This window comes from Meleagris gallopavo, chromosome 17 (assembly GCF_905368555.1).
Source record: "Meleagris gallopavo chromosome 17, MGAL_WU_HG_1.1, whole genome shotgun sequence".
NCBI classification, from domain to species: domain Eukaryota; kingdom Metazoa; phylum Chordata; class Aves; order Galliformes; family Phasianidae; genus Meleagris; species Meleagris gallopavo.
Genome location: NC_139420.1, coordinates 8549974 through 8564081, shown reverse-complemented (window position 1 = coordinate 8564081; position 14108 = coordinate 8549974). Strand labels below are relative to the sequence as shown.

General features: G+C 47.1%; 1 protein-coding gene across 4 annotated transcripts in view; it reads left to right on the top strand.

The window, feature by feature from the left end:
• The first annotated feature begins 1082 nt into the window (after nucleotides 1–1082).
• The window catches only part of ADORA2A (adenosine A2a receptor), a 29625-nt gene continuing 16599 nt past the window's right edge, over nucleotides 1083–14108 (top strand). The window contains exons 1-2 of one of the 4 annotated variants that reach the window (XM_085238179.1): nucleotides 1083–1436; nucleotides 1572–1679. The gene's annotated coding sequence lies outside the window, so the exon portion shown is untranslated. Of the gene's footprint in view, nucleotides 1437–1571; nucleotides 1680–1731; nucleotides 1878–2096; nucleotides 2506–5954; nucleotides 6205–14108 lie in introns of those variants that run through there. The other 3 variants (XM_085238178.1, XM_010720296.4, XM_085238180.1) reach the window with 3 other exon arrangements.

Below are 14108 nucleotides of genomic sequence, written 5' to 3'. Positions count from 1 at the left end.
CGGGTCTGATTTCTGTACAAGGGTGATGAGCTGGTTTTGGCTATAGTCATTATATTGATCTGTTTTGTGTTTGCAGTGGCCTCACTGATGTGCCCAAGCAGACTGTCGCTCCCGAGATCAGCAGAAAGCATGGTGAGCATCATAATAGGTCTTTTAAGTGTTAAGTTCTTGTTTACTTTACTTTCATCTTCTTGAGGGGAGCTTTTCAGGGTTTATTTTACACTGTCTTCCTAGGATTTACTGCTCAAGTCTAAGGAGTGCAAATATCACTGCTTTTGAACTGCCCAAAATTCAGGTCTTTTGCTCGTTCTCTTAGGAGACATTGTCCTGTGTGCTTCTGCAGCTCTGCTTGTCAGGACTGCAAAAGCCTTTTTGGCTGTAATCAGGAGAATTGGAAAGTTTCCTTTCTTTCCTTGCAGCCCTGGAGTACTTTGAGCTCCCCGCACAAGCCCACATCCTGCTCTCCAGATAAGTGGCAGCACCTTCACCACGGCTGCTGGAAACTTTCATTTCCAAGTAGTTTCAGCCTTCCTCTTCAAGCAGTCCCTCCTCAAACTGCCCAGCCATAGCAGTCATAGAAATCCTGGATTTCTCAACAGCCACAAAGAACGGAAAGATAATTAAGGCTCCATTGTACTGCCCCCTCCTCCATAGGTTATTAATGTAAACTATAATATTTTCTAATTACTATAAAGGATGATTGTTTCCTTAAACCTCAGTTTACAGCTCTTGCTGACCACCGATAAGGGAATACATAAGTAGGAAATGTATAGATAAGAATAATACACGTTGACAGACAAAAGGAAAAATAGGATCTGAAGAATGGTGCAGTTCTGCAACTTAACGAGTGATACAAAGATAGAATTCAAAAAGAAGGCAGCATCTATTCAAATCTCACTGCAGTAATGGAAGATATTCTATCCAACTGCTTAATAGGCTGTCAAACAGCAGCTGCTGGTTGTGAACTTTGCTGTGTGCAGAAGAAAAGAGCACCTGAAAGTAAGAGAACCTGTGGCACAGATGTAGGAAGCATTACCCTGGGAGGGAGCTGAGACCCAGCACAGACTGTGGAGCATCAGCTGGGAGCAGGAAAACATAGACTCTTGTACAGGGCAGGAGCGAGGCTGTTATGGAAGCAGTTCCCAACCCCGGAGCCCAGGGCTCAGAGCAGCTGGTGGAGCTGTAGGTGCCCCCTGTGCATTGCAGGGAAGTTGGACTAGATGCCTTCAAGGGTCCCTTCCGACTCAAACGATTCTGTGGCACTTCTGGCAGACGTTTAATGGCTGGGCTGGGTGTTTTTGAGCTCTTCCACAGCACTCACGGACGGGGTTTCCTTTCCGCGCTGCCGGTAGCAGTGACAGCGGAGCAGAGGAGCGAAGGAGCTGTTGGTTTTTCTGCTTGTGTAATCTTTTCGGAGCTTAGTGCTGTGCCACTCGGTACGGCTGTGGGCTGCAGCTCGGTGGGTGGCATTGGCAGCCTGGAAAGACAGAGACACTTCCAACAGCGCGTGGGAAAAGCCCTCCTTTCCTTGCGCCCTAGGACAAACTAAAAGCCCTTTCCGTCCCTCGCAGGTCTCTCACGCCGGCAGCTGGACTTCCTGCAGGGATCGCCGATGCCGCCCCGCCCGCCCCCGGTGCCGCGGATCCCCCGCTCCCCTCTCGCGGCGCCTCGGCCGCCAGGTAAACCCGGGGCGGCTCCGCTCGCCGGGGGGTTCCGCGCCGCCCCTCCGCCGCCGCCCCGCGCCGCCCGCGCCGCCCTGCAGGGGGAGCCGCCGACCCCGGGCCGCCCGCGTCCTGCGGCGGGAGAGGGGCAGCGCCCGGCAGCGGCGCACGGCTCCGGGCGCGGCCCGAGCTGCGCGGTACGGCGCCCCGGGGCAGGTGGGTGATGCGGCGGGACGGGTGGGAGCCGGGACGGGAGCGATTCGGGCGGCTGAACTCCCCTCGCGGTGCTTGCCGCGAGGCCCCGGCCCCTCGCTTGCGCCGCAGCCCCGGGACGGGGCCGTTTCTCTGAGCCGCGACTTGCCCCGGCCCCGCTGCCGGAGCACCGGCCCTCTCCCGGCTGTCAGTGCCCGACACACCCCCTCGCCCTGGGCTCTGCCCCGCGGATCTTTCCCTCAACCATCAGGTGCCGGACTTTGCCCCCCGCACCCAGCCCTCCTCCGAACTCCTCGACTGCTATTTGTGCTAGAAAGCAATTAATCATAAAATAGTGATTCCCCGGGAGCACCCTGCATCCTGTCAACTTCTGCGGTCTGTTTAACAAAGGAGATTTCCACGCGCTTTGCAATCGGGCTAAGGGGAAGAGGGCAGGGACTTAACAGACGGCGCTAACCCCGCTCGCAGCCTCGTCCCGTTCCTCACTGGGCGAGCCCCGCGCCAGCGGCGGAAAGTTTGGCCGCTGTGCCCGGCGTGCGGGGCGCCGGCAGCGGAGGGATGAGCGGGGCGGCTCCGTGCCCAGCGGGACGGGCGCTGCCGCCCTGACACGGAGGAGCGCGGGCAGCAGCAGGTGTGTGCGGGGTGCGGGTGTCGCGGGGGTGAGCTTTCCGCGTCGTATAGGTGTTGTCCTTGGGCTGCTTTAATGTGCTGCCGTGCCCTGGGGCGGGATCCGAGCGCGGGGTTTTGCTGGTAGTTTTGTAGTCGTCTTCTGAAGTGTTTTTGGGCAGAGGGGCCACGGAGGAGACAGGAAGGGTTAACTTAAATGCCGTGACTCATTTAGTAAATAGTGGTTAATAGAATTGCCTTAACTGCTTAAAATTATTTTCCTAAGGAGATGGTCAACTCTTAGATAAGTCTATCTTTGGATGTATTTGTTTTCAGGTTTCTTATCTGGTTGGTAAGTCTCGGGCCTGTGTAACTCCAGAACTATAGTAATTGATAAATCCATTCTTCTGTGGGAAGGAAAGCATGGCCAGCTCCTGCCACAGAGACCCTCAGCGTATCATACGCCCAGGTAGCAACACAGAGATTAGATAGTGAGCAGCAGGCACGTGAGAAGTGTTTGCATTGAATTGTGTATGTGGGAGCAGTACCTGTCTGTGAAAAAGAGAAAATAGATCTTTATGAAGAAAGAAGTCAACCGTACCACAAATAATGTAAAAATTAAATCCTGTCTAAATGGGCTCTATTCTGTATTATCCAGGAAAGCTATGAACCTTTGAATGTGCAGAGAAAACATGTAGGTACAAACTGCAAACGTGTGTGTGTGTGTGTATGAAATAAAAGGGGGCTATTCTGGAGTGCAAATAAAATAGGTGAGCTGGACTCCTTTTTAGTGCTGCTCATGGGGTAGGATTGCAATTTACATGCCTATAATCTTCCTGGCTTTCCATGCATATTTTTATACGTAAAAATGCAGTCAGGGTGATGCTGTGCCTGACCAGGGGCTGGCATGGTGTTTTTAGCTTCTGTCCTTCTGTCAGTGGGTTCAAAAGGCGCTGAAGATCAGAGCTGAAAAGCCTCCTAGCAAGTCTCCTGTGTTTGCATTTCTATTTTTGCTGATTTTAATGGGACGTTTCCATAAGGGCTGCTGGCACTATTGCTTTCGTACGTAATCAACTTTTGAAAGCTATTCATCTTTGTGTTTAATCTTCAATAATGGATTTTATATTGAGCCCATGTGGTTAAGCCCTCTCAAGAGCTACTGGGGAAAGCTCAGTCCTGCAGGTTTGGGGACTGCTGCAGATCTTTGCTCGTCCTTTCAGCTGCTTCTCCAACAGGTCTGAGCTGGCCCAGTGCATCTCCTTCAGTCTTGAGCTCAGGGTCTGGCACGGAGGGAAGCCCCCACCTTCCCACTTCCCTTCTGCCTATACAGTTGAAGGCTGTATGATCTCATCAGCACAGGATGCTTAAGGCTTCACAGATCTTTCCACCAAAGCACTTATTTTCACAATGCTTCAACTCTTCGCTTTGATTTGACTTTTCCATCCACGTTTTCACACATGAGATGGGCCAACGCGCATTGTGGCTGCGCTCCGTCTCGTTGTTCTGTGCAGCTGTGAGCACATGGTGCTTTCCTACCCAGGGCTGCCTGTGACACCTCGCTCTCACTGTCCTGCAGAGTCCATCCTTCAGCCCAAACAGGTTTCAGCTGCTTTTGTTCATTCTCCTCACCCTGTGTGGATGGTAAATAACCCCACAGGTCCTTCTTTACCATAGGCTTTCCATCTGAAAATAGAGATGGGCGATTGGAACAGGTTTTTTTTGTTGGACTCTAAGCAAAACAGAACTGTGGTTCAAAGAATCAGGGAGGGTTCTTATAAGTCAGTGGAGAGCTTTCCCTTTTCTTTTCCCCTACTATTTGGGACCAGAAGCCTTGGTTATATTGTGGTTCACCTTTAGGTTTTACTTCTGCAAGGAGCATCCCTACAGCCCTGGCAAAGTGACCTGAGCACAAGAGCGCTGGTTTCTGGCCTCATTTTAAAAATGAGGAGAAAGTCACTTACTGAATGAGATGCTCGTGCAGCTGAATGTTGTGATTTTGTCCATTAGGGGTAAGGAGCTGGCAGCATTTTGACTCGGGAGGGCACAGAAGGTGGTTTAACCTCTGAAGGCTTCAGTTTCCTCTGCAGAGTCAGAAGATGCCTCTCCCCTCACAAAGGCTGCATCTGAGTCAGGAATAATTATTGGTTGTTTTTCATATTTTTTTTCTATTGTAAACCTCTCTGGATCAGGATGGCCAGATGGCATACACAACTCTCAATTATGGAAAATATCCTCAGGAGGCACTTCGAGGTCATCTAATCCATGCCATTGCTCAAAGGCAGAATCAGCTCTGTGCCTTTCCCAGCAGCAGTGCCTCCATCCTGCTCCTAAAGGACCTGTAGTGGAGACTCCACTCTTCTCAGGCATGCAGGAAACACCCAACATCCAGCTTAAACTTTGCTGTAACTCGTTCCTCACCTTGACCTCAGTGAGCAACTTGCAGAGGATGAGCTAGAAGAATTTAGACTTACTTCATGAAGTGCAGGTAGTTGGTAAATGGGAGTTAGTTAAGGGTGTGATCTCTTTCCCTCCTTGACTTGAATTCTGTAAGAAGCAGATCGCATGAAGCCTGAGACCTGGAGTTTAATTCAGTGCTTTGAACAGACATCAGTGAGTCTGGCATAGAATGAGAGAGCTTCTAAGAGAGGTGTGTGCCTTTCTGAGGTGGCAGCAGGTGGGAGTTGGGAGCTCATTGGGAGCTCATTGGACCTCATTATCCATGTACATTTAAGTAACCAACTCAAACCCTATCGTTTTAGTTTGACTGGCTCTGGAGAAAGAATGCTTTTCATTATTAAACCTATTGGTTGATTGTTTTAGAACATTAAAAAAGTAATCACCAGGTAGCATAAAATACAATGAATCTTGTAGAAAGTGTATGCAAATGACATTGCAAAAGATAGATGAGTGCAGGAGTGCTGGAACCTCCTGGCTTACAAAGCAATAGTAAATCTTCTGCCAGGATAGAAGGTTCTTTTGAGGCTCTCGATAGTGTTATTTTTATATGCATATATATGTAAGATAAGTAGTTTGCTACAACTACAAATACAACAGTGGAAGAGAGGACTTGAAAAGGAACGACAACTACAAGATGGATCGTGTTTCTCTTAGATGATAGGTCAGAGGTTGCATGCAGGTTTATCACTATCTGACAGGTAACGAGATAACAGCCAGGTGTTACACGGGGATGTGGAAAAACCTGAAACGGGAATAAGGAATACTTTCTGTGGCATTTTTAGGGAACATTTGCAAACAATGCATTTGAGACAATGGAGGAGTTAGCAGGGAGTGAAACTTCTTGCAGAGATGGTTGGAACCAGGGATAGGGGGAGGGAAAGGCTCCCTTGTGCAGAGGATGAGCGAATCTTCCTGTCCCTAGCTGATACAAGGAGAGGAAAGGGGGGTTTTCCTGGAGCCCTGGAGACGTGACGAATGACATGCCGGGCTCCTGTCGATTAGCATTTGTGATTGCACTCAAAGCCAGGGTGGAAAGCACTCAGCTATTCTCAGTACTCGCAGATTGGGGCTCTTTCATCTGCCAGCTCGCTGAGATACCAAGCTCGCTGGCTCCCTGTCACAGGGACAGTCGTGGCTCCTTGTTGGGCAGCTTGTCAAGGAAGGCAGGAGAGGGGCTGTTGGCTGGTGGAGCTCAGCTGGATCCAAGCCAGCGCCAGCTGGGGGGTCATGTCGGCATACCTCCTGGGCAGAGGCCCTGCGTGTTTGGGTGAGTAGTGCTGTTGAACAGAGGGAAGTGTAATTTGGTCTCATTTTGCTCTTTTAATGCATCCTCTTATAGGTGGTGGTTTTCGCTATTTTCTCTGCTATAAGTACTTTCCTCATATAGTATTCATATCTCAGTTTCTCTTCTATTTTTCTCCCGCTTCTGCTTCTTTGGAGTTATTTTGGTTTGTTTTTACAAAGCCTTCTCTCACTTCTTATCTCCCTTGCTTTTTTTTTCTTACGATGGGAGCCTGAGTGTTTCTATTCTCACTCGTTCAGTAATGCTGGCCTATTATCTGCATCCTCCTTCTTGTACTGGGAAAGTCCTCTGTGTGCTGACCTGTCATTTTGGTTGCTGAGGTTTCCCCAGAATAGGATTGTCAGGTCCTGGTATGAATCAGTTGATGTTACAGAGTCAAGAACAGGGGGCTGTTAAATATCATGATAACAACTTTGGTCTCAGCATGAGATCCATAGATTTGGGCACGGGCTGGCATTTTCTGTAGCAAACATTTCCCAGGATAAAAGCACAGCTAACAGGTATGTATGTGACTGTTTAATGCAAACTTCAGAAAAGAGTCATATGATTGAAATCAACTGGAATAATTACAGTTTCCACATACGTCCGATGCACAGATCAGTGCCCAGGTTCAATGGGATGATGGAAAATAACATCAGACTGATTTGGGCAGGCACCAGCTCCATTACGATTCTTGGAGCATGCGTGGGGGAAGCACACTGACTTTTCAAATTTAGTTGTTTTTTTGGCTTGAATTTTAGGTCAAAAAAAACCTGTGCTAATGGCTGCCTGGTCAGGGGTTTCTTGAAACACCCTGATTCAAAAAAAGAGTTTCTCTCCCAGAAATAAGAACTCTTTATTTAGAGCTGTTAAAACCGAGGCACTTGACTTTGTCAGACACCTAATAGAAGTTAATCTGTTGTTTTATATCACCCTGAGGCTTGTCTGAATTCTGATCCATACTCTGCTTGACCATTATGGTGCATTCAGGGTTGTAATATATGTAGATGTAGAGGATTCAGGGGGGTTCACTGTGGCTTGTGATTCTTTTTCTCTGGTACACCTACATGGTATCAGCTCTTGCAGGATATATAGAAGGTAAGAAGCTGTGTTTATGGGCTGAAGAGTGGAAAGAGGATTCACTGATGGTTTTTGTAGGTTTTCCTACCAGTACTGAAGGGAGATCTTCCTTTTCATACAGCTAATCTGTGTGATTTCAGCAGGCAAGAGATAGACACAGTCTACATAGGAGAAACTGTCCTCAGGTCTGGGGATGCCTGCACCAGGAGCCTCGCTGGCATTCATTTCTGCTCTACCCACATCTTTTGTATCTGGAGCCACAGACCACAGTTCCTTTTTGGTTTCTCCTTGCTCAGCTGGTTGTGATGGCGATTGTGGGTTCCTGTACAGCTGGAGCTTTTTATTTTCTCTTATCATGTAAAATAAATTCTATTTTCATAGGAGAAAGGGACCACTTCCCCAGTGTGGTAGAGCCATCTCTATTTTAACAAGCTGTTTGCTGCTGGTCTTTCTGCTGCCTGTAGAGATGCACTGTAGCTCACAAACAGCTAACAAGATGCTTTGTCCAGTAAAAATGTTTCATGAAGTGATTTGGTTCTTCATGCAATGGCTTGATGTAGAAGGAAAGTGCTGACTAGAAATGTAATTTTCACCAGCAGTATGTGCTCTCTTCACCAGAACTGAGTGTCTCTGTCCCGAGCAGGCAGAGGAGGAAGCAGGCAGGAGCAGCAGGCTGTTGCTTGTCAGCGGATGTGCTTTTACCACAGCACAAATGAAGGAAGAACTTCGTTAGAGTCCTTGAAGCACCAGCTAAACCCTGAGACTTTGGGATGAATGAACAGCAACGTTGGAGAGTTCTTATAAAATGGATTATCAATGACTTGGAAAAAAAAAAAAAAAATCACTTGGAGAACCTCTAGAAAGGCTTGTTTGGGCGTGGTAAAGATGTAAGTCATTTTGCAAGAGTGATAGAAGTGTGATACAAGTCATAGCAAACAGAAGAGGAAGGGACAGTGATGGCATGTGGCCTTGAGACATCATCAGAACGTCAATTCTTTGTCCACAGAGATTGGCAGAGCCCTGAGAAGTCTGAAATAGATTTGAGGCCACGAGGCACAGACATGAAGGGCATGATGAGGTGTGGCCCAGCAAAAGGGGATGAGTGAGGTGGGGGAGGTGCCTTAAAAAATAAACAGAAGAGGAAAAGTAATTGGAAACAAAGTAAGCAGGCAGAAAATCTGACATCTGTTGCTTTTGGGATGAGCACACAACACAGCGCTGTCAGTCTGAGTGCTGTTTTGGTGGCAGGATTGATGAGCTGAGGGGAGATGAGTGGGTGAAGCTCACTGGGCCAGGGCACAGGAAGAAATGGGGTATCTTGTGTTGGCCAAAACCCAGCAGTGTTGCAGGGCATGAGGAGCACGTGTACAGCTTCTGTGAATGATCAGCAAGCGGCCCTGGTAGGGGAAGTGGCAACCAGTGGGGCCGGGGGCAGAGGCTGGGGAACCTGAGGGTGCTGGGGCAGGACAGGATCTGCAGAGCATGAGCCAAGTGCTGCTGCTGTGTCACAGCTCCAAGTGATAAGGGAAGGGGGTGAGGCAGGGAGGAAGGATGTACTGGGCTGCATTTGCAACCCAGCAGAGGCCCAGCTGCTTTTCACTCTCTGGGTAGGCATGAGTCAAACCACCTGGGTGGTAACACAACTTCCTGGTGGGGCCGCAGTGACAACCCCTGCTCGGAGGGGTCAGGGTATGATGCACAGATGAGAGAGCTTCTTTGGCTCTGAGGTAGGTAGATATTGCTCATCGCCGCTCGTTTTGTACATCAGGAGAGGGAAGGGTAGCTGAGGAGTGGTTTTCAGTCCCACAGGGAGAGATGGCAGGAGCTCGTGTTCCTTCTGCTGTGGAAGACGACGGGGAGCTGGCCGACCTGGCACACTGACAGTCCTGCTCTGGAGCTGTGAGTTGGTGTTCCATAGGCAGAGTTTGAGCAAAAGCTGCTCACAGCCCACGGGGCACGAGTTCACAGAGGGAGCAAGGCCTGGTAGAGAGCGAATCTGTAGCTGGAGAAGGCAAACGGGATTGTGAACTGGATAAAAACAAAGCAAAAATCAACAGATGTACCCAATTCTGAACCGCCTTTTTGGAAACTTTGTATAAGAATGAGAGATGAAGTCACATCTGGAGAGAAGTTTACTGTGTTAAAATATACCAGAATGGATAGCATTAGCAATAGGAGAAGTATTTTCAGAGCAAGTTCCTCCCCAGCCTGTATTCCTCGGTGGGTCACCTCTTGAAATCCTTTTTCCTCATTTCTTTTCTTTTGTTCTTGAAGGAAATGCTTCTTATGTGTGAACACAGCTGGTTGTGGTAGGGCTGTGCGGAGGCAAAATTTGCTTTTGAGTTCTTTCCTCACACAGGAAAGGAAAAATGGATCCTCAGAGACATTGTGAATGATATTGGCAGTAGTAACTTCTTTCTGGCCAGGATTCATTGTTTTAATTATGCTTTTTTACATGTCTGCCTTATGACAGTTTACTCAAATGCTCCATTTTTAACTTTTGGAAATGACACTGTAGGTAGATCAGCATTACCACTCCTGGATGCAAATGGTTTGCTTAAAAATCCACCATATTTCTGTGCCTCTTGGCAGGATGTCATCATGCCTGCTCTAGTGGGCACAAGGGAGCCTTTTCCTTTTTGTTTGTTTGTTTGATCTGGCTTATTTAACCGCTGGTCATTCAGCCTTATTTAGTTTGCCCTCCCTGTCTTTTAGCGACCATTAGAATGGGAATAATTACAACAAGTTGTTTTTGTTGGTTGTTTTTTTTTTTTCCCCTTGCTCGTTTTTAAACATTTATAGCATCCACTTAGGAAAATAATAATGGTCAAATGTGTTCTGTTCCAATCCTCTCTTCCGCTACAGCAATAAAAATTAATCCACTCTTAGCACTCGGAGGGCAGGAGGCAAAGCTGAAGTATTGGTTTCAGATTTGCTGTTCCTGTTATCCAGCTCATTGGTGCTATGACCTCTGTTGTCCAGTGGGGTTTCTCCTTCTGGGCTTTTTTTGGTTTGTGATTTTATGTTAGTAATAAACAGGAAGAGCAGAGACATGGGACAGGCTTGAGGGGTACAATTGCTCCTGGGTTGTGTTGCTATCACAGTGGCAGCATCTCTGGTAGTCCCCTCATTGATAAAGGCTTGGCATCCAAATTCACCATGCTTGTACTTGATGTGATATGCACTCCATTTTGGTCCTGAGCTGCAGCAGAGATGGAAACATAAGAAATGTTGTCCCTCTTCCTTGTCAGGAGCAGTTCAGACCTTTGAAGAACCATTTCTTTTGCCCTCCAAGTGCTTGGAGTGCTGGTTTTAGATCTTGGAGGGCTACTGTTTCCCTGTAAGAGGGAATTAGCACCTGAGTTTAGCAAAACTGAAGCTTTCATCTTCGTCAGTGTTTCTGGATAATCTGCAAAGCTCTTCTGTTGCTCTGCTGCAGGGTTCACACTGTAGGAAGACTTCACTCCCTAAAGGGAGATGAGCTCTGCAATTGAAAAGCCCTGCATTTTTCTCAGTCAGAACATCGGTGGCTTGGATGTTGTTTCGGATAAAGTCTAAAACAGTGCTCCACAAGGGTCAGGCTGCAGTGTAGAGTCCCTTGATAGAGGAAGGATTTCAAGACGCTGCCATGTTGTGCGCTTGTCTGGGTGTCCCTGCAGCCAGGTGTGCCAGGACATGGGATGTCTGCTGCTCCAGGAGGATCCAGGGAGTCTGCAAGTGCTCCAGGTACCTGAAAACCAAGAGCATGGTGTGCTGATAATTTTATCTGCTTTGTTTCACTTGTATCCTTTGTTAACAAAGAGCAGTCTAGAGGGAAATAGTCTATTATTAATATTTAATTTCCTCCTATTACTGTAAGCAGATGACCTAAAGATCATTTAGCCAAGAGCCAATAATAAAGCGAATAGAGCAACCAGAACAAGTGTGTCTTGGTTAGTAGGGTGATGCCTCCTTACTCCTCTCTTTCCTGCCCCACCCCACTGCATTCCTCCATCCTTAAGGGAGGAGAAGCACTGGGGCTGTCTCCAGCCCTCATGTGGTGGGTCAGGGCTGTAGGGGAGCTGCTCTAAATGAGGTGTGTTCATAAACCATATTGGGGTTCAGAAAACAAACCTGCAGGCAACACTGAACTGCTGCTGCTGCCTTACCTGTTTGCACTCTGTTTACGGTCTGAGCGATTTTGTGAATTGGTGTAGTGCCTGTGTGCACATTGACTCACTGTGGCTTGATCCTCTAGAGAAATGAGGAGAGACAACTTTCTAAGAAACTTGAATATAAAAGATAGTGATACTCTTTTGAGCTGAAGGGCTTTAAGTGAAGATAAGAAGCAACAAGCATCCCAACTCAAGGCTTTCGAAAGTAGGAAATGACTGCTTTAGCAGCAGTAATGTTCTGCTTGCAGCCATGTGTGAATGGAAGGATTTTCTCCTAGAGATGCAGGTGATCTGTAGGCAGCTGGTCCCTGAGGGGGGCTGCATTGTCTGACAGAGATGCTGGATGGCAACCCATGAAGTGAGGCTGGATGAGGGCTCCTCCAAGGCCCTGTGAGCTACCTGAAGGGACCAAGAGCAGGGAGTGAGTTTTTTAGAGATGGGTGGTGGGTAGCAAGCAGTGGCCAAAGCTCACTCCAATGCTTTAGGTGATCAGAAAGGAGAAGGGGCAGCACCTTAGTCTAAAGCCAACTGGAGATGCCAAACAAAAGCTTGCTTGGTCTCCAGTGGTGAATTGCTTCATGGGAACATGCTGTTCAGGTGCTTTATTGAATTTTCAAGGCGCAGTTTTTCACTGGGGCTGAAATCTGAGAGAGAACAGAATGTTCCAAGTCACTAAAAATGAGCAGAGCAACAGCTTTACAGGTTTGTGAGTGGCAAAAAAAAAAAAAAAAAGGTTTATTTAATAACAAAGAAAAAGCCAGAACATGGCCCAGGGTATCAAGGAAGAATTAATCCAATTAACAAGACAAAACATGAGCTTGAGAAGAAATACTAATTGTAGCTGTCCAGCAGATTGTGTGATACAGATTATTTTTCTAAAGTTTAAAGAGGCTTGCTATATTGATCCCTCAAGGGCCCGAGCTGTTAAATATACACTTCCCCAGTGAGTAAAACAAGTTGTTAATTAATTTTGTCTTGTCAGACCTGGTTGCTGAGCCTTTGAGTCTTGCATGAAGTCAATGATTTTGTAATGTATCTTCTTTTCTGGGTGGTCTTTCATTTTGTCTCTACGCAGTGAATTTCTAGTGATATGCACAGAAAGATTGGCCCTTTCCTTGTTTTAGAGCGAGCTGCAAACGGGTCTGCAATTTAAGATGTATCGTGTTGTTGCAAGCTACAGCAGCTGGCAGTGCGAGAGGTCAGTGAGACACAAAGGAAGTTTGGGGTGATGTGGGAGCCCCCTGAATGGTGACACTTCTGTAAGTAGTGAGAGCACTGATGTGCTGGCGTGGTGTGGTGAGCAATTCCTGCTTCCAGCAGCAGTTGTTACTGCAGAAGCACTGGTGCTGAGGCGGACACAAAATGTTGTTTGGTTGTGACTGGGACACCTGCTCAGCTCTGGTCATTTCTCTTCTGAGATGTGCTGACTCTGCAGAACTCTAAGTGTTTTCCAGTCCATCTGGAAGCAGGTTGGGGTGGAAGGATATGTTGTCCTCCTCTGGACACAACATCTTGCAGATTGCCTCTCAATAAATAGCTAGGCTGAAGAGTTAGCCCACTGATTGTGAAAGGGGATGGGAAACAAGGAGCCAAACAAATTGAAAGCCAAATTGAAAGGTTAAAACAAGACTGAAATAAACTGTTGAAGTAGAAGGTTGAAAACTGCCGTATTAGGAAACAGTATGTGGTGTGGTCATTGAGCTTCAGATTCCAGCATCGTGCTTTTTCAGAACATGCGCAGAACTGTCAGTAATTCCAGCATCATTTTTGTGCTGAATAATTGGTATGAGAGGACCTTTTTGGAGCAGATGTGTTGCTTTACTTTGTGTCCTGTTGGAAAACGAGTTTGAGGTGAGCCACTGAAAGAGCCGGGTAAAACAAAATGCATGAGAGATTAATACGAATTCATAATCCAACCAAAGGAAATTCTAGCACTGGGAAGAGTATCCCCTGTTTCACTGACAGTCTTAGTTACCCCAACACCATCTCTGCAGCCATGGTTCTGTGGGACATGGGAGCCTGCACACATCTAACAAACACACGGTGTTTCTCTTACATTCTTATTTTTCCTTTGATTATGTCTCTGGCTTTTGCCAACTTTTATCCTGCCGTTCCCCTATCCGCCCATCCCTTTCTTTCTCTCTTACACAAAGTGCTGTCGTTTATTTTCTGTCTTTGTTTTCTTTCCCTCCTGATTTTCTTTGTCCCTATCTGATATTCTGATCTCCTTCTCTGGAAGGCAGGCTGCAGGGGAGATTTCATTATCAGTGCCTTGAAACAAACCTACTGGGACTTGAAACGGACAATCAGACATTGGAGAAGTGATGTAAGAACACATTGCCAACAACCCTGAAATTCCAAAAGGTAGAAGCAATCCGTGGGAGGTCAGTGGAAAACAGGGTTTTTGCTAAAGGAATATAAACAATATAGAGACTTCTTGGGGTTTTTGTTCTTTAGAAAAGATTAAATGGATGATCTTTATCTCCCTCTTAATAGCTATATCACAAACTAATCTATTCTGTTCATTTCTTCCACACAAACCAAACAAAACATACAAAAGATTGTTGGAGGTGAAGGAGAAGCTGGGTTTTTGAAACGTATCCAAGCCACCAAGAGCCATTTACTTTCCTTTCAAATGCTGCATTAGCAGTAGAG